The sequence below is a fragment of the Artemia franciscana genome, chromosome 14 (assembly GCF_032884065.1).
Source record: "Artemia franciscana chromosome 14, ASM3288406v1, whole genome shotgun sequence".
In the NCBI taxonomy this organism is placed as follows: domain Eukaryota; kingdom Metazoa; phylum Arthropoda; class Branchiopoda; order Anostraca; family Artemiidae; genus Artemia; species Artemia franciscana.
In genome coordinates, this window is record NC_088876.1 from 5,440,453 (window position 1) to 5,460,835 (window position 20,383).

The 20,383-nt window shown below is 36.7% G+C and overlaps 1 long non-coding RNA gene and 1 other non-coding gene across 3 annotated transcripts in view; both read left to right on the forward strand.

Moving 5' to 3' along the window:
• Positions 1 to 20,383, forward strand: part of LOC136035224 (uncharacterized) — a 92,722-nt gene that overhangs the window by 30,026 nt on the left and 42,313 nt on the right. Inside the window, exons 2-3 of one of the 2 annotated variants that reach the window (XR_010619365.1) lie at positions 1,150 to 1,211; positions 1,644 to 3,395. This is a non-coding gene — a long non-coding RNA (uncharacterized LOC136035224). Of the gene's footprint in view, positions 1 to 1,149; positions 1,212 to 1,643; positions 3,396 to 20,383 lie in introns of those variants that run through there. The other variant, XR_010619366.1, reaches the window with a different exon arrangement.
• Positions 7,943 to 8,153, forward strand: LOC136035926 (small nucleolar RNA U3). The gene has a single exon (XR_010619571.1). It is a non-coding gene; the product is annotated as a small nucleolar RNA U3 (small nucleolar RNA).

Sequence of the window (20,383 nt, forward strand, 5' to 3'; positions counted from 1 at the left end):
ATTTGACATATTTGTTTGATTAGTGTCTAAGTTAATTTCTTGTTTAAGTACTTTTTGTAGTTAATTGGTTTTTTACTTTTTAAGCTAATGCTTCAAGAATATTTTGAGAGTAGCTTTAGAGAGTATTAGAATCTTGTGCACTGGATTTATCGATTTAATGGTTTTTAATTGAATGAAAACCTTAAACGTAAACTGAAAACCACTACAACCTGACTTGCTCTTACTTTGGGAGAAGGGCCATTGGACACCCTTCCCCTCTCCCTTGTGTCTGTCATTTATTATGTCCTTCACAATTACCAGCATTTTGTACATAGTTCACCATTTTTCTATAAATGGAAATGAAATTCTTCTTACAGGTTTCAGCCTTAGCATGTTACTTTGTTGTAATTTCTTTAGGCTACTTAAATCATTTTGTTTCTTTTTCTTTGCCCCTCTACCTTTTTACCTATATATCTTTATCTTTCTTTCTCTCTCTTCCCTCTGTCAGTCCATTGCTATTACTTATTTTTACTTAGAGTTTTCATCGATACTGGGTCTTGATATGAAGTCGCCTATCCAAGTGGTGTGTCACACCTTCGTTGTTATTTTTTTTTAATATCTAGAGAATACAGATCACAAATTGTGACTTATACTTCTGTCTTACTAGTTCACGTAATTTGTTTTAAATCTTTTTTTTTTATTTGTTAATGCTCCAGAATCTTTTGCGCAACTTTTGAACTAATTGTCTTTGTTGATGCAATATTCAGCATAAAATGAAACGTTATCTGGCAAGAAATGTTGTTAAGTCTGATCCATATATTGTGTTTCAAGAATTGATTTTAAAGCATTGGGAAAAAATTTCAAAGTTGAATGTAAAGGGCGGGGTTTTAAGGAGTGGGCAGCCCCCCTAGTCTATGGAGTAACTTTTGTTTGTTTTTTGTTTTAATTATGGTCGTTACCCCATGGACTCCCCCACGAAGAACTCCTATATAGAAAGCTTATTTGACGTGAAATCCCCCCCCCGGAGAAATATCCTCGGATAATCCCATCCTTGATGCAAATTCTCCTTAGAAAAATTAATGTGGATAAATCTGCCTGAAAAATACTTCTTCGCGGACCTTCATTTGACAAAAAACATGTTTTTTAATTTAATTTCTGATTTTTTTTCAGGTCATGGTAGAATCCCCTCCTTGGATGAACAATTTTTCTCGAAAGTTCCGCTCCCCCCAGTGGTAAGTTTATCCTGCAAAACATTTTTCCTTTGTAATTTCCCCGTTTAATATTTCCCCTAGAAAGGTCACACCCGGAAACTTCCATCCCAATGAAAAAATTCCCAAGGTAGAAAATCTATTCTCAGAAAATCCCCTCCCCCTGAAACTTGTCTGTATAATTTCCAATAACAATTACTATATGTAAACATTGGGTAAATTTCATAACTTGCAACCCTTCCTCCAAAGGCTGTGGAGGGTCGTTTATGCCCAAAGACATTTTTGTTGGACCTTTCAATTAAACTGAACAAAATGGATGTGTCAAAATTTTAATTGGACGACTTCGGGGAAAAAGGAATGGGAGTGGGGCTAGTTGCCCTTAAATTTGTTTAATCACATAATAGGGCAATATAACTTTTAATTTATGTTTCAATGAGCCCATACCCAATCTTCTAGGACCATTGGTTCAACTGTATCACCCCTGGAAAGAACAAAGAAAAAAAAGACTAAAGACAAGTAAATACACATTCGTTATCTTTCTTCTGAAAAAAAATCACATATATAAAGGTGGTAGCTTAAAAACTCTACAATAGGTTCTCTGATGCGCTGAATGTGATGGCCAATTTTCAATGAGATTTCTTTGACTTTTGATTGATGTTTACGCCCTATTTCTAAAATCAGGCAAATTTTCTCAGTTGTTCACCACGACTTTTTTTCTGTTCGTGAAAGTTGTGATGTAGCGTCGATGGCTGTTTATTGCAAAAACATAATTTCACCCCCTTCTCTAGAGTTCTCTTTTATTGTACCTCTAATTGTCCAACCAACAAAATAAACACAAACGCACACAGCTCGGTCTAGTTATCTTAATGCTGAGAAGCCGAGGACAGAGTTCTTGAAAAACAGCTTAATTCAATGTTGCCCTTGTTTTTGGATTGATTTTCTTGGGAAAATTACCCATAAAATTTCGTGTGCTGACTCCTTCAAAAAAAGATTCAACAGTCATATGAAACCTCGATAACAGACTAGTGGCTATTCATATATTTAAATATACCTGGTGCCAGGAATTTAGAAAAAAAAATGTAGTGGAGCTTAGAAGAAAAAACAAGATCTAAGAGCTCATATGGCACTTGTGACGAGGCCAGAAGAGCCAAGAGCTTATATGGTATGAGCTCTAATAAAATTCTTAGAATCAATAGATTGATTTAAAAGGAAAATCAGAGGCTTAATGCCGGTTGGGATTTAAAATAAGAGCTCTGAGTCACGATGTCCTTCTAAATATCAAAATTCATTAAGATCCGATCACCTACTCGTAAGTTATAAATACCTCATTTTTTTCTAATTTTTTCTCTCCCTTCAGCCCCCCAGATGGTCGAATCAGGAGAAACGACTTTATCAAGTCAATTTGTGCAGCTCCCTGACACGCCTACCAATTTTCATCGTCCTAGCACGTCCAGAAGCACCAAACTCGCCAAAGCACTGAACCCCTCCCCCTAAATCTCCAAAACAGAGCGAAATTAACACTCCCCAGCTCCTCCAAAGAGAATGGATCCGTTCCAATTATATCAATCACGTATCTGGAACTTGTGCTTATTCTTCTCATCAAGTTTCATCCCGATTTCTCCACTCTAAGCGTTTTCCAAGATTTCTGTTTCCCCCTCCGACCCCCTATATCCCCCGGATCCAATTCGAGTTGGAAATGGAGCATCTGTGACATAAGATCCTTATGTCCTTATAAATATATCAAGTTCATTAAGATCCGATCACGTATTTGTAAGATAAAGATACCCCAATTTTCACGCTTTCAAGAATTCCGGTTTCTCCTCCAACTCCCGCCAATGTCACAGGATATGGTCAGAATTTAAAATAAGAGCTCTAAAGCACAAGATCCTTTTAAATATCAAATTTCATTAACATCCGATCACACGTTCATAAGTTACAAATACCTCATTTTTTCTAATTTTTTCGAATGATCCTCCCCCCCACCTCCACCTCCACCAAAGATAGTGGATCCGATCCGGTTATGTTAGTTACGTATCTTGAACTTGTTTTTATTCTTCCCACCCTGTTTCATCCTGATCTCTCCGCTTTAAGTATTTTCTAAGATTTCCGGTCCTCCCCAAGCCCCCCCCCCAATGATGCTGGATCCGGTTGGGATTTAAAATAAGAGATCTGAGTTACGAGGTCCTTCTAAATATGAAGTTTCATGAAAATCTGATCACTCCTTCGTAAGTTAAAAATATATCTTTTTTCTAATTTTTCACAATTAACCCTCCCCCCCCAACTCCCCCAAATAGAGCGGATTCGTTTCGATAATGTCAATCACGTATCTAGGACTTCTGCTTATTTTTCCCACCAAGTTTCATCCCGATCCCTCCACTCTAAGCGTTTTCCAAGATTTTAGATTCCCCCCCCCACTGTCACCAGATCCGGTCGGGATTTTAAATAAGAGCTTTCAGGCACGATAACCTTCGAAATATCAATTTTGATTGAGATCCGATCACCCTTTCGTTAGTTAAAAAAACCTCATTTTTTCTAATTTTTCAGAATTAACGCTCCCCCCCAACTACTCCAAAGAGAGCGGATCCGTTCCGGTTATCTTAATCATGTATATAGGACTTGTGCTTGTTCTTTCCATCAAGTTTCGTTCCGATCCCTCCACTCCAAGCGTTTTCCAAGATTTTAGGTCCCCCCCCCCCAGTGTCACCAGATCTGGTCGGCATATAAAATAAGAGCTCTGAGACACGATATCCATCCAAACATCAAATTTCATTAAGATCTGATCACCTGTTTTTAAGTTAAAAATACCTCATTTTTTCTAATTTTTCTGATTCAACCGTCCTCCCACTCCTTCCCAGATGGTCGAATTCGGGAAACAACAATTTCTAATTTAATCTGGTCTGGTTCCTGATACGCCTGCCAAATTTTATCGTCCTAGCTTACCTGTAATGATGATAGAAGGTAATAAGCTTACCTAAGCTATGGATGTCAGGTGACTGATTTTTCTTCTAACGATAATTTCGACAGGACCTGTGCCTGTCATCATCAGGTTAATTAACCTGATGATGACAGGCACAGGTCCTGTCGAAATTATCGTTAGAAGAAAAATCAGTCACCTGACATCCATAGCTTAGGTAAGCTTATTACCTTCTATCATCATTATGTGTGAAAGTCAGGTTGGCCTCAGAGAATATACTAGCTTACCTGGAAGTGCCTAAAGTAGCAAAACCGGGACCGACAGACAGACCGACAGAATTTACGATCGCTATATGTCACTTGGTAGATACCAAGTGCCGTAACGAGGAAAGCACATATTCTTAATATCACAAATATGATACGTTGTGTCTATAATACGGTAATCTCTATAGGGTAATTAATATAGTCCCTATAGGGTAGTTCTGTCCACAAAGAGAAGACGGATGGAAATAGCTCTAGGTAGCTTAACTTTACCTTTATTATGTTTTGGTGCTTACTAAGCAAAAGATTGCTATCCAAATGTCCAAAAATATTCATTGTCCACTGCTAGTTCCAATTACTAGTCCTAACTGAAATAAAAACTTGAATGAAAACTGTCAACTTCTGGAAAAATAAACGTAAAAAATAAAAGAATTGGAAATATACGTTTTTCGTATCTTTATTTTAAAAAAGAAGAAAACGTCCTTTTACGCCTTGCATTTTCGTGAATTTACGCCCTTACCGAAAGACCCATCTGGGTTTGGTCCTTGACTGTATTTCACAGATTCGTCATTTTCTTTTTGGATGATATTAGCTGCGGGCTTTAGCAAAGTACAGTGGCGGTTCTGGCATCTCTTGCGCCCGGGGCAAAATCTTGATTAGCACCCCTCCCCATATATTCCAAAATCTTCAGGCTAAATTTTTAAAATATTTTCTTTTCCTTAAGCAGTGCTTTCCTTCTTATTACAAGAGATCCTGTGAAATACTAACAGGTTTGAGTGCAAAATATCGCAATAAACGTTAAAATTAATTTAATTTGGACTGCATATTTTTATTTTCAAGGAATGGTAATGAAGATTTAGGAAAAATTTCTGATTCAATTTGCTTATACTTACTGCTAATTGCACCTTCTGCTTTATTTTAACAAAAATAAAATACCAAAATTACAACACTATTATAACAGTTAGATTATTTAATTAACATATCTGCGCATGAGGCAAATATGCATTGCAGGTGTTTTGGATTGGATTTCCACTAATCCAATTTTTAACACCGTGTCCGCATTTCTGTTTTTTTTTTTTTTTTTTTTTTGATTAGTAATGCAGCAGCTGTGAATACAAATTCTTCGGAACACAGTGCCGGCTTATGCCATAAATAGGCAAGCATGTTGCAGTTTCTCGGCTGTAAAAACCTCAATGGTCACAGATCTAAGAGGCTAGTAAGCCTCTACTTGTATTAAATAAAGAAAATAATTTTTTTTAACGGAAAGTAAGCAGCGACATTAAAACTTAAAACGAACAGAAATTACTTCGTATATGAAAGAGACTGCTTCCTCCTCACCACCTCGGTCTATACGCTATCTCTTAATTCCACTTTTTAAAACAGTAAGAAACTTTAGCGTAAAGAGCGGGACGTTGACGAGGAAGCAGCCCCTTTCATATACGAAGTAATTTCTGTTCGTTTTAAGTTTTAATGTCGCTTCTTACTTTCCGTTAAAAAACATGTTTTTTTTATTTAATTTCTGAACGTTTTTGGATCAATGCCTGTTTTGATTTTGGCTGTCCGCAGATGAATAATTGAAACAAAATTTGCATATTTATTTTTTTGGCTAATTGGCTTTCTCATAGTTTTGATCGAATGATTTTGAGAAAAAAAGTAGCGTTAGAGGAGGCCTAGTTGCCCTCCGATTTTTTGGTTACTTAAATAGGCAACTAGAACTTTTAATTTTTTACGAATGTTTTTATTAGTAAAAGATATATGTAACTTACAAATTAGCTTGCGTAACGAACTTCCGTTTTCTCATATTTTTATTACGTATATGAAGGGGTTCACCCCCTCGTCAGTACCTCGCTCTTTACACGAAAGCTTAAATTTTGTCCCAATTTCCTAAGAATGACCCCCGAATCACCAAAGCCATAGAATAAATAGTTGAAATTACTAAAAATGCTTTAGCGTAAAGAGCGAGGTATTAGGAGGAGGTAAGCATATCATATGCGCAATAATTTATGTTCATTTTAAGTTTTAATGCTTCTCCTTACTTTCAGTTGAAAAAACTTTCATATTTATTTTTTCATCGTTTTTTTTTAATAATGCTAGAAAATCCTGCGCTCTCTTCATGAAACTTTTCTTCCCCCATGACAAATTCCTCCAAGGGAAGTTCCCCCAACATACCCCCTCTTCTCATCCCCCTCCCAACCTAAACATCCCCCCGAAAACGTCTGTACACTTCCAAATAACCATTACTAGCCTATATGTAAGCACTGGTCAAAGTTTGTAACTTGTGGCCCCTCCCACGGGGACTTTGGGGGAGTAAGTCGTCCCCAAAGACATAGTTATAAGTTTTTTTTTGACTACGCTGAATAAAATGACTATCTCAGAATTTTGATCCGGTGACTTTCGGAAAATAAGTAGTGTAGGAGGAACCTAGGTGCCCTTCAATTTTTTGGTCACTTAAAAAGGTCACTAGAACTTTTCATTTCCGTTAGAATGAGCCGTCTCGCAAGATTCTAGGATCACTGGGTCGATACAATCGCCCCTGGGGGAAAAAACAAACAAAAAAACAAACAAACAAATGAACACGCATCTGTGATCTGCCTTCTGGCAAAAATGGAAAAATTCGACCTTTTTGTTGATAGGAGCTTGAAACTTCTGCAATAGGGTTCTCTGACTATGACTTTTAGGGGGTGTTTCCCCCTATTCTCTAAAATAAGGTAAATTTTCTGAGGCTCGTAACTTTTGATGGGTAAGACTAAACTTGATGAAACTTATATATTTAAAATCAGCATTAAAATGTGATTCTTTTGATGTAGCTTTTGGTATCAAAATTCGATTTTTTAGAGTTTGGTTACTATTGAGCCGAGTCGCTTCTTACTACAGTTCGTTACCACGAACTGTTTGATAAAGTCGTATGATTTTTTTTTGTGTGTGTGCCGCTATATCAACCCAAATGAGGCCCCATCCTTAGCCCTGGACAGGGCTGCTTGGAGAAGACTGACGGCGCTGTCAACCAGTTCCCTCTACGCTGGCGACCCTGCTGAGCAAGAGCGTTAAGTCAAAGCTATTTATCGCCATGAAAGATTAACCAAAACGCTGTTGGTTTTTTCTTCTTCATTTAAAAAATTTCAATCTCATCTCCACTTTGAGATTATAATTTATCGTACTTTCATCTTCACTTTGCATTTCGAAGCGAACTGCGTTCATAGTTCGCATATATCGGACAATCGAGATTACTTTTATTAAGTTATCGTGACCCTAGTATCACTCAGATTGCATTCATTAACAGTAATCGCATCTCAGTATGTAGAATAATTTAATATCTATTATACGATTCTATTCTGGTGAGTGCCTAGTCCCTTGCAAAAGAATCATTTTTGGAACAAAAATCATATTTAGCACTGTTTTTATTAAATTTTAGCACAAAACCTATTTTCAGCTTATAATTAATATTTCGGAACTCTGGAGAAATATTATATAGATTTTTTGCTCTCGTTCTTTATATGGAGCTCTTACAGTATATCAAGAAAAGAAAAACAACCGTTTGTGTGTTTTTTTTTATAAGAACAACATAGGAACTGTGGACAATTAAGATCATACTTCACAGGATCATTTCTGTAGTATGGTTGCTTAGGTTTCGCTGGGAAACCGACGCTTCCACGAACCACGATGATGAGTGGAAACGTCTACCTCTGAGCATGAAAAGGATCGGCTTCGGCTAACGTCGATGCCTGGTCATTGAGGAATGTTCTTGGCTGATGTTACTGTTAGCTGGGATGAGGTAGATGTAATCCGAGTGGTTGTGGGATTATTTCAAGTATAAAGTAAATTTTGGGCTGACAAACTTTTATTATGGAGTATGTCATATTTTTTTCCGAAAATGTGCTTTTCGTGTCATCTCAGATTTGATAATGTGTCATATTTTATTGTTACAAGTGGTATTATTAGGGCTTCCACTTCTAATGTTTTCCCATGAGATCTCATGTTTTCGGAAGATTTCTCATGCGAAAAAAATTGTCTTATGTTCTCATGTTTTTAGAGGTTTTTAGGGACGTACAGGTTTTTTTTCTCATATTTACATTCATTCAATATAATCTCCCGATTTCTGTTGATTTGAGCTCTGTTCAACTTGACGTTTATGATCTTTTGCAATTTTCGGGCAAACTGCACAATATGTCTTCATTGTCCGTAGGGAATTCCATTTCCGCGAACCTTAATTAATGAATTTGTCGGCAGCTTGTCCATGACTCACCATTGTTGTGTTCAAAAAGGGTTGATTTGATTTGATTCTAAGTTCATAACTTCATCTGATCAGATCAGGTTCACTGGCACAATAAGGACGTTATTTACCTTACGCGAAAGGATTTTTTTAAGGGTAAGTACTAAGTTTACTGGAACTGGACAGTTATACATCCCTGCACGTGTGCAACCCAAGAAGAAGGGTCACTGACCTCTCCTAGGGGGTAGGCGGCTTTTATACTTCTATTATCAGTTTCTTTACCAAAATAACATGTTTTAACTTGAAACCAGTTCTTAACCGGTTGCCAGTTCAAGAATTCTATAGTACAAATTTGAATACAATATTCTCACGGATCTTATGGACATTTGGTATTTGCCAGACTAATAGCCTAGTCTATATCAAAATAACGATTTCGAGTGCCGGTAAAATCGGCTTCACAATATAGGAGGATGGCTTTTAAGATGAGGGCCAAAGCCAGCCATACCAAATCTGTTTTCAAAAAGACAAATCTGTTTTCAAAGTGCCGATGTGTCTAAATTTTATGTCACTGTGTTCAAAGTGTATTAAAAGTGTATTATTTTACTTTTCTAAGTGTGTTACTTTGTTCTATTTTGGGTAGACCGGAAATCGCGAAAAACGGACAGAATGGAGGGATCAATGCATCAAGGACCCGATCAAACTGACTTGTAAATAAAATTTCACTCGGTCCGATAGTTGTGGGGAAGTGGAGGAAGGGGGAATCCGGAATATTAAGGCATTAATAAATTTGGAACGGGTGACCGGGGTTACAACCCCCCTCATCTTTTTCCAGAGTTTCCCAAAATTCCGGAAACCTGAAAGTTCAAAAGCCCCCTTTTTCCAGATTATTTTGATATACTTTCGGACCGGTTCGTATTCCAGATGACAGGAAGAAGACGTCAAAGAATAATCTGGAAGCCGAGACTCCGGAAGTTCCGGGAGGTGAAGACCGGACTTAAGACTCTAAAACATATTTTCGATTCTACTTTGTTCTGTCTCTCTATTACTGACATGTTTACCGCCAATATAAGTTGTATTGGTGGTATTATACAACTGGTATGTAAGACAAAAAAGCTGTTTTTTTCCCAATATATGTTTCTTTTATTCGCTGGTGACTTCTTTAACCCATTTTTTGGCTCATTAGTGGCTAATTTTTCCTCATCATTGTAGAGTCCCCAAAACTTGTTCGGGAGTCAGGTTCTAGTAAGAAGTAAGCGGGATGTGGTAAATAGATGAGACCAAGAATCTCCCTTGTAGGTGCAACACCAAACCAGCACCAAACCCCAGTGAGTAAAAACCAGACACTACTAGGAGTGCAGAATACGTGCCTATTAGTTGAAAGCTGAGTTTAAATAGAAATGAGTGATATAGTGATCTGCTGCCAAATTTGGGTTCCGTTTGAACACTGAATTCAAAATATAAACAAAAGAAAATTCTCATGCAAAATCTCATGTTTTTCAAGTTTCAACGTTCTCATGTTTTCTCACGTTTTTTGGCTATGATAATATGTTTTTGACAATTTCGAAGTGGAAGCCCTGGGTATCATATTTAATTGTCAAATCTTTATTTAGAGTTTTGAATATGTGGTCTTATTCAAATCAGTTCAAAAAGGAGTAAACTTAACCTTATCCTATTATCTTGGGATCATGACCTTTTTGTGACGTCATGAAAGAAATAGAAACATTCGATTAAATTAATGTTACACACTATGAATTTGTGTCTGGGCGGCCAACGAGGCAAGTTTACATTTATAAAAGTTTTAGGGACAGTGAATTCCGACAGCAAATTGAAAATAGACTTCGTATGACGTCGTAATCGTAATCGGCTCTATACGTTATCGGCTTTATTGGCTAAGATTTTTATTAACTCAATATGTAGCCTAAGCCATTCAACCAGCTTCAATCTAGTATTTTTGTCATATTTTTTGGTGCCTTTTTAGGCTAGATGGGTTATTGTGAAGGAAAGACATCTCTGGAAATTTGTAATCTTGTCCGAGGTTGGGTACCCCTCCTGTACTCCTAAAAATGAGAGTTGCTGCTTATGCACACAGCTCTGGTAAACTGCATGCTGTTTAATTTTTACCATTAAGTACGTACCAGTTGGCTACATCAAATACTCAATCAAGAAGTATTTTGATTTGAAATTTCCGCCTAAGGCTGTTTTTTTTCGCGTGGTTTAAATTTTAAATACGGTGATGGCATCTGTCCTGTATTCTGCACTGTTTGTGTACTACTGCCACCGTTAGGCAGCGCTATTCCCTTCCATTAATTTGTAGCTTTTCTGGAGGTAAAAATTGAAATTTTACTTTTCTTTTACTACCATTTAAAAATCAAGACTAGGATGACAAAAATATGTCATTTTTTTTTTAAAATGCGTCCATTTTTTGGAAAAATGTGTCATTTTTTGAAAAATGTGTCATTTTTTGAAAAATGTGTCATTTTTGTCGATTGTGTCATTTTTTATTGAAAAATGTGTCATTTTCGTCGATTGTGTCATCATTTCGTCTGAATGTGTCATTGTGTCACGCAACATCAAATTGTGTCATTTTGACACAAAATGTGTCAATTTGGCAGCCATGAGTATATTTGGTTGTTTGTATTATCAATAAAAGTCTTATTGAGTGTGTTTTGAATAATACACAATTACCTTTAAATGGGCTAAACAGAAATAAAATGAATTTAATTGGCGAATGCGCATTTTGTGGTTAAAAGTTTTTTTTAATATATATTCAAATTTGCTGTGTAGCAAGCAAATTTAGGCGATTGAAGGATTTTCGTTCCAGGTTAATATTATTGTAAGCTGGGAAGAGGTAGATGTAATCTGAGTATAACCTGAAAAGGACCGGTTTTTGCTTATGTCGAGGCCTGGTCATTGAGGAATGTTCTTGGCTAATCTTATTGTCAGCTGGGAAGAGGTAGATGTAATGCGAGTGGTTGTGGGACGGTATTGAAACCTAAAGTAAATTTGGGTGCCTTGTCATATTCGGTCACTATTGTTTTAAAGCAATAATTATATTATTGCTGAAATACTAATACAGTAATGAGAATTTATATCTTGCCCATGGCTATTGGTACAGAGCTCTGAACTAGGTGCCTCCTCTAAATCTGTTCTCCGATGCGTAGATCGTACTACAACACCATAGCTCTGAACTATTGGTATTTAAGCTGTGAATTGCTCCGACTTTTTGATTCAGACCTCAGCTTAGATACCAATGCCAGTTTCCTGTCTCCAGCCGCTAGTAACGCTACCGCGCACTGTGCCCCAAAAATAAATCGAGTTTTCATAGCTTTATTGGTATCTAAGCTGTGATCATAACAGACTGGTGAAGGGGTTGAAAACCCTAATTCCACTCTCGAATCTCAAAATTCGGGGGCAAGTGCAAAATGGAATTTCGTTGCAAAAATTTGGGAGCTAAAATTGGTTATAGCTTCGTTTTCAGGCCTCTGTAGGGCTTGGATCCTCCTAGTAAATCAAGTTTTTAACAGAGTAGGTTTTAGAGCCAGAGTACGGGATTGGAACCCGTAGCTGAAAACGATTATTGCTGGTATTGCGGACAAAACCTCAACACTGTTTTGAAATAAAAAAAAAGAAGCTGAATTACACTCTGAAACTTTGTTGCTTTAGGTTTTATATTATCTTTGCTGCTTTATTTTCTTAGCCTGAAAACAAGACTTTTATGTCATTTATTTTCAGTGAGACGACAAAAATGAAGTATAGGAAGGCAAAAATCGCATACAGAGCAATAACAAGTGCAATGATTTCTCCAAATTAGTGAATATTCTTTGGCAAGCAAACTTGAACTTACACCAGGAATTTAATAAAAAAAAAAATCAGCTGAAAGTAACGAGCAGCATTAAAAATTAAAACGAATAGAAACGATAACATAATAAGGGGATTGCCCCCTCTAAACACCCGACTATTCACGCTGAAGTTTTTTAGTACTTAAAATTTTCATTGTTCTATTTAAACTACAATTATGCTTCAGGAGTCGTTCTTACAGAATCGGGACTCAATTCAAACTTAGCGTAAAGAAAGAGGGGACAATCCCCTTCATATATGTAATATTTTTTGTTCATTTTAATGTTGTTCCTTAGGCGTACTTTCAGACGGAAAAAAAACTTCTAATTTATTTCAAATGGTTTTTTAAGAAAGCCAGTAGATCCAGCTCCACTTCCACGGAAACATTATTCCGCTCACCGGAAACATTGTCAAGACAATTCAATACCGTTAAAAATTTATCCTGGACAATTACCCTTAACATATCCACACGTAAGATTTGGTTCACAAAGAGAAACTTAAAATAAATAAATAGAATTTTGTTTAGGAATTCTGGCCAATCCCCCCAGTGTAAAATTTCCCCTCAAAATTTTATCCCCCAGAAATATCCTTCCCAATAAAAAGTTCTCCCTGTGGAAAATCTTCCAGCAGAAAATTCAATCCTCTACCCGAAAAAAAGAATGCACACTTCCAAATAACAGATATTATACGTAAACAATGGGCAAATTGTATATTTGCAAGACCTTTCCCCAGGGGCTGTGGGAGGTAAAATTAACTCCAAAGGCAAAGTTATTGGGTCTCTCAACTATGCTGAACAAAATGGCTACGGTATCTCTAAATTCTGATCAGACGATTTTGGGGGGAAAGGGCGCGGAAGCATAGTTGCCATCCTCATGGAAAAAATACATCTTCTCGGAAAGTCCGCATTTTTCCAAATATGAGCCGAATCCCTATACAGTTGCGTTCTCTAATACGCTGAATCTCATGGTGTTATTTTCGTTAAGCTTCTTTGATATTTTTAGGGACTGTTTGATCCTTTTTTCAAAAATGAAGCAAATTTTCTCAGGCTTGTAGTCTTTGAAGAATAACACTGAACTTTAAGTATCTTATATATTTGGTACCAGCATAATAAGCCAATCCTTTTGATATATATGTCGTTTTGTTTTTGTATTTTGTTTTTTGTTTTTATGGCACTTGGTATTAACCAAGTGACATATAGCAATCGCAAATTCTGTCGGTCTGTTGGTCTGTCTGTCAATCCCGGTTTTGCTACCTTAGGCACTTCCAGGTAAGCTAGGACGGTGAATTTGGCAGGAGTATCAGGGACCGGACCAGATTAAATTAGAAATAGTCTTTTTCCCGATTTGACCATCTGAGGGGAGAGTGGGGGGCCGGTTAATTCGGAAAAAATAGAAAAAATGAAGTATTTTTAACTTACGAACTGTTGATCAGATCTTAATGAAATTTGATGTTTGGAAGGATATCGTGTCTCAGAGCTTTATTTTAAATCCCGACCGGATCTGGTGACATTGAGGGGGAGTTGGGAGGGGGAAACCTAAAATCTTGGAAAACACTTAGAGTGGAGGGATCAGGATGAAACTTGGCGGGAAAAATAAGCACAAGTCCTAGATAAATGACTGACATAACCGGAATGGATCCGATCTCTTTGAGGTAGTTGTGGGGGGGAGGATTATTCCTGAAAAATTAAAAAAAATGAGGTATTTTTAACTTGCGAACGGGTGATCGGATCTCAATGAAATTTGATAATTAGAAGGATATCGTGTCTCAAAGCTCTTATTTTAAATCCCGACCGGATCTGGTGACATTGGGGGGAGTTTGGGGTGGGGAACCTAAAATCATGGAAAACGCTTAGAGTGGAGGGATCGGGACGAAACTTGGTGGAAAAAATAAGCAGAAGTCTTAGATACGTGATTGACATAATTGGAACGGATCCGCTCTATTTGGGGGTATTGGAGGGGGGAGGGTTAATTCTGAAAAATTAGAAAAAATGACGTATTTTGAACTTACGAAGGAGTGATCGGATCTTCATGAAACTTCTTATTTAGAAGGACCTCGTAACTCAGATCTATTATTTTAAATCTCAACCGGATCCAGCGTCATTGGGGGAGGGACCGGAAATCTTAGAAAATATTTAAAGCGGAGAGATCAGGATGAAACTGAATGGGAAAAATAAAAAAAAGTCTAAGATATGTGACTGACATAACTGGACCGGATCCGCTCTCTTTGGCGGAGTTGGGGGGGGGGGAGGTATTTCGGAAAAATGAAGTATTTGTAACTTACGAACGAGTGATCAGATCTTAATGAAATTTAATATTTAGAAGGATCTTGTGCTTTAAAGCTCTTATTTTAAATTCCGACCAGATCCTGTGTCATTGGAGGGAGTTGGAGGGGGAAACCGGAATTCTTGAAAAACGTGAAAATTGGGATATTTTTATCTTACGAATAGGTGATCAGATCTTAATGAAACTTTATATATAGAAGGATCTTATGTCTCAGATGTTCCATTTTCGACTCGAATTGGATCCGGGGACATAGGAGGCTGGAGGAGGGAAAAAGAAATCTTGGAAAACGCTTAGAGTGGAGAGATCAGGATGAAACTTGATGGGAAGAATAAGCACTAGTTCTAGATACATGATTGACATAATTGGAACGGATCCATACTCTTTGGAGGAGCTAGGGGGTGTTAATCCGGAAAATTAGAAAAATTGAGGTATTTTTAACTTAAGAAGGGGTGACCGGATCTTAGTGAAATTTGATATTTAGAAGGAATTCATGTCTCAGAGCTCTCATTTCAAATCCTGACCAGATCTGTTGACATTGGGGGGAGTTGGAGAGGGAAATCGAAAATCTTAGAAAACGCTTAGAGTGGAGGAATCGGAATGAAGCTTGGCGGATAGAATAAGCAAATGTTGTAGATACGTGATTGACGTAACCGTACTGGATTCACACTCTTTGGGGGATTTGGGGGGAGGGGTTCAGTGCTTTGGCGAGTTTGATGCTTCTGGACAAGCTAGGACAATGAAAATTGGCAGGCGTGTCAGGGAGCTGAACAAATTGACTCGATAAAGTCGTTTTCCCAGATTCGACCATCTGGGGGCTAAAGGGAGAGGAAAAATTAGAAAAAATGAGGTAATTATAACATACGAGTGGGTGATCGGATCTTAATGAATTTAATATTTAGAAGGACATCGTGACTCAAAGCTCTTATTTTAAATCTCGACCGGCATTAAGCCTCTGATTTTCCTTTTAAATCAATCTATTGATTTTTAGAATTTTCTTAGAGCTCATACCATATGAGCTCTTGGCTCTTAGCTCTTCTGGCCTCGTCACAAGTGCCATATGAGCTCTTAGCTCTTGTTGTATTTTTGTTTTGTATTTTGTTTTTGTATTGTTTTGTAAAAAAAAGTATTTGTTTTTGGTGTGCCGAAACCAAAATAGGAATGAGCGATTTAAAACGATAAACGGGTAGAAAAATTAGAAGAGTGTGACAAAATTGGCTCACTATTAAATTAGAAGTCTAGAGATAATCATAGTTTCTTCTTCGGCATTCGCATGAGCCTTAGGCTAACACATGTTTAAATAAAAAAAAAACAAGTTTTTTAAATGCAAGAAAGGAGCAACATTAAAACCTAAAACAAACAGGAATTATTCAAATAAATAAAAAAAAGCGGATTTTAAATAAAAAAACAATTTTTTTAAAATGAAAGTAAGGAGCGACATTAAAACGTAAAACGAACAGAAATTACTCCGTATATGAAAGGGGCTTTTCTTCCTCAACGCGTCCCTCTGTACGCTAAAGTTTGACTCTTTTTCTTAGCTCTACTTTTTAAAAAAGGAAAAAACTTTAGCGTAAAGAGTCGGGCGTTGAGGAAGAAAAGCCCCTTTCATATAGGGACTAATTTCTGTTCGTTTTAAGTTTTAATGTCGCTCCTTACTTTCATTTAAAAAAGCTTGTTTTTTTATTTAATTTCTGGACGTTTTTTAATTCATGCATATTTTGGTCTTGGCTCTCCGCATATAAATAATTATAACGAAATTTGCATATTAATTTTCTTTTTGGCTAAATGGCTTTCTCATAGTTTTAATCGGAAGATTTTGAGAAAAAAGGAGAGAGGGAGGAAGCCTAGCTGCCCTCTAATTTTTTGATTACTTAAAAAGGCAACTAGAACTTTTAATTGTTTTACGAACATTTTCATTAGTAAAAAAATATTCGTAATTTACGAATTAACTTACGTAACGAACTTCTATGTTCGTATATTCTTATTGCGTAGGCCTATATGAAGGAGTTTACCCCTTGTCGATACCTCGCTCTTTACACTAAAGCTTAAATTCTGTCCCAATTCCTAAAGAATGACCCTTGAATCACAAAGTACGTAGAATAAATAGCTGAAATTACTAAAAATACTGTACCTTCTAGTTTATTTTAATAAAAATAAAATATCAAAAATTACAGAACTAGTATTACAGTTTACTAGTACTACTAGTATTACAATATTTTAATTTTTGATATTTTATTTTTATTAAAATAAAGTAGAAGGTACAGTTAGCAGTAAGTATAAGCAAATTGAATCCGAAGTTTTTCAAACATCTTCATTACCATTCCTTGAAAATAATTAAATAAAAAAAAAAGTTTTTTCAACTGACAGTAAGGAGCGACATTAAAACTTAAAACGAATAGAAATTACTTCGTATATGAAAGGGGCTGCTTCCTCATCAACGCCCCGCTCTTTACGCTAAAGTTTGACTCTTTCTCTCAACTCTTCTTTTTAAAACAGTAAAAAACTTTAGCGTAAAGAGCGGGGTGTTGAGGAGGAAGCAGCCAATTTCATATACGAAGTAATTTCTGTTCGTTTTAAGTTTGAATGTCGCTCCTTACTTTCAGTTGAAAAAACTTGTTTTTTTATTTAATTTCTGAACGTTTTTGAATCAATGCATGTTTTGATTTTGGCTCTCCGCAGAGGAATAATTAAAACGAAATTTGCATATTTTTTTTTTTGGCTAAATGGCTTTGAGAAAAAAAGAGCAGAGGAGGAAGCCTAGTTGCCCTCCAATTTTTTGGTTAATTAAAAAGGCAACTAGAACTTTAAATTTTTTACGAATCTTTTTATTAGTAAAAGATATATGTAACTTATAAATTAGCTTACGTAAAGAATTTTTTATTCTCATGTTTTTATTACACATATGAGAGGGTTCGCCCCCCTCGTCAGTACCTCTCTCTTTACACTAAATCTTAAATTTTGTCCCACTTCATTAAGAATGACCCCTGAATCACAAAAGCCGTAGAATAAATAGTTGACATTACTAAAAATACTTTAGCGTAAAGAGCGAGGTATTAGGAGGAGGTGAGCCCCTTATATGGGTAATAATTTCTGTTCGTTTTAAGTTTTAATGCTGCTCCTTACTTCCAGCTGAAAAAAACTTTTTCATATTTATTTTTTCATTGTTTTTTTTTTTTTAAATGCTAGTAAATCCTGCGCTCCCTTCATGGAAATTTTCTTCCCCCATGACAAATTCCTCGATGGAAAGTTCCCCAGTATATCCCCCTCTTCTCAACCCCTCCCTCAACCAAAAAATCCTCCTGAAAACGCCTGTACACTTCCCAATATCCATTACTATATGTAAGCACTGGTCAAAGTTTGTAACTTGTAGCCCCTCCCAAGGGGACTGTGGAGGAGTAAGTCGTCTCCAAAGACATAGTTATAAGGTTTTTCGACTACGCTGAATAAAATGACTATCTCAGAATTTTGATCCGTTGACTTTGGGAAAATAATTAGCGTGGGATGGGGCCTAGGTGCCCTCAAATTATTTTGGTCACTTAAAAAGGGCACTAGAACTTTTCATTTCCGTTAGAATGAGCTCTCTCGCAACATTCTAGGACAACTGGGTCGATACGATCACCCATGGGAAAAAAACACACACATCCGTGATCTGCCTTCTGGCAAAAAATACAAAATTCCACATTTTTGTAGATAGGAGCTTGAAACTTCTACAGTAGGGTTATCTGATACACTGAATCTGATGGTGTGATTTTCTTTAAGATTCTATGACCTTTAGGGGGTGTTTTCCCCTATTTTCTAAAATAACGCAAATTTTCTCGTAACTTTTGATGGGTAAGACTAAACTTGATGAAACTTATATATTTAAAATCAGCATTAAAATGCGATTCTTTTGATGTAGCTATTGGTATAAAAATTCCATTTTTTAGAGCTTTGGTTACTATTGAGCCGGGTCGCTCCTTACTACAGTTCGTTACCACGAACTGTTTGACAATGAGGCAAATCGGAGCCAATTTTCATAACAGGTCTAAACTATGAACTATGCCACTATGCGGTATTTTGGGGTTGACTCTAGCTGATCTTAAAGAGCCACACCACTGACCCCCGTTCCAAACCAAATAACTGGCCATGCCAGGAACTGAACCCGTGCCCTTCGGACAAGGTATTCTCAACCCAGCGCGCCAACCACTTAGTTTTCAGGCCATCATTTTAAATTTTGTCAAGAGAAGGAGTTATCTAAAAAATCCTGTGTCTCGAGGATGACACTTTCCGCCTCTGTTTCTGTAAGCTCGTGAAGAAGATGGGCCGTTAGCCCCTCTCATGGTTGATTAAATCACGATACAAAAAAAACACAGACAAATCAGCACGTATAGCCGAACATGGGACATTAAACATAATATATTAAGGGGGCAACACTGTGTGTCAGAAGTTATAGATGTAAAATTTTCATAAGCCTGTTATTTGACTCAGATTTTTTCAAAATCTATTTAGCTATTAACTACCTTCTGGGATGTTCAATTTCTTATCAGAAGTTGGCTCCTTTTTTCGTTTTACTTTTGGTATTTATTCTTGACCATTTTAATGGAGGTCCTTCCGAAATATCTGTTTTCTTTCATAATTCAATGGCAGAAAATTACTCTTGCTGCTGTTCCATCTTTTCGTTTTTTCAATTCATTTTCGTATTGGCTATTTCGCACGGAATGGATTGTAAGCTCTCCTCACTCACAAGTTTGATGATGAAAGTGACATTGGGTTTCATTGAATGATAAAAATGCTGGTGGCAGGCAACTATATGACAATTATTTGGGAATGGGAGGATGACAATTAGAAAATGTGATTATTGGCAAAGTACATAGAATCAAACTACGAGATATATTCACAAAAACATATAATTTTGGGAGGGAAACGCACCCAAAGTCCTCTTCCTTGCTTACTTTCCAGATATCCCCGAAAGACGTATTTTTGAGCTAATATACATGATGTTTTTTTGTAGGCGCCAGACTGTACCCAGATGATTCGTTCAGACTCTCGAAAAACTTAAAAAAATCTAAATGTGTTTTATTACTTCAGGGGGAGGGTTCAATCACAACTAGCCCTCCTGCCCCTTCCTGGATATGTTCTTAGGGGTGGGCTTCGATTACAAAAGTTTCAGAAAGTCTGTTAAAAGCCAAGTCTTAAGTTTACAAAACATACAGGCATGCACATCAAAAGTTATGTAGTGTGACCCTGGAAAGACGGGGGAGGGGGATTACAAAGCAAAAAAACAGGTAAGTTAAATCCCAACACGGATAATTATGGTAAAAACGTAAAAATTCTGGAGTGTCGCAAGAATAGAAAAATCTATCAAGGATAAAAAGGAATCCCTAAAACTAGTGACACATCTCTTAAAATGGCAACCCTGTATACCATCCACTGCAATACAGATTTAAGTAATCGGGCTATAACCAAATGAGGCCTATGTAAACACGTCAAAAAATAAGAAATATCCCAGATGCGTTACATCACTACTTCATGTTTTTTTCCTATTTAGAATACAATAGAGTCTTTGTTATTCCATAAGCCTCAAGGAGAAACATAAAGAGTTTTTTTTTTTCATACCGATAAAAAAACCTGACTTTATATAATGATTAGTGTTGCCGCCACTGTTCCTACCACGACAAATTCAGCTCAGTTTCTTCTACCTCGACTACTAGTAATTC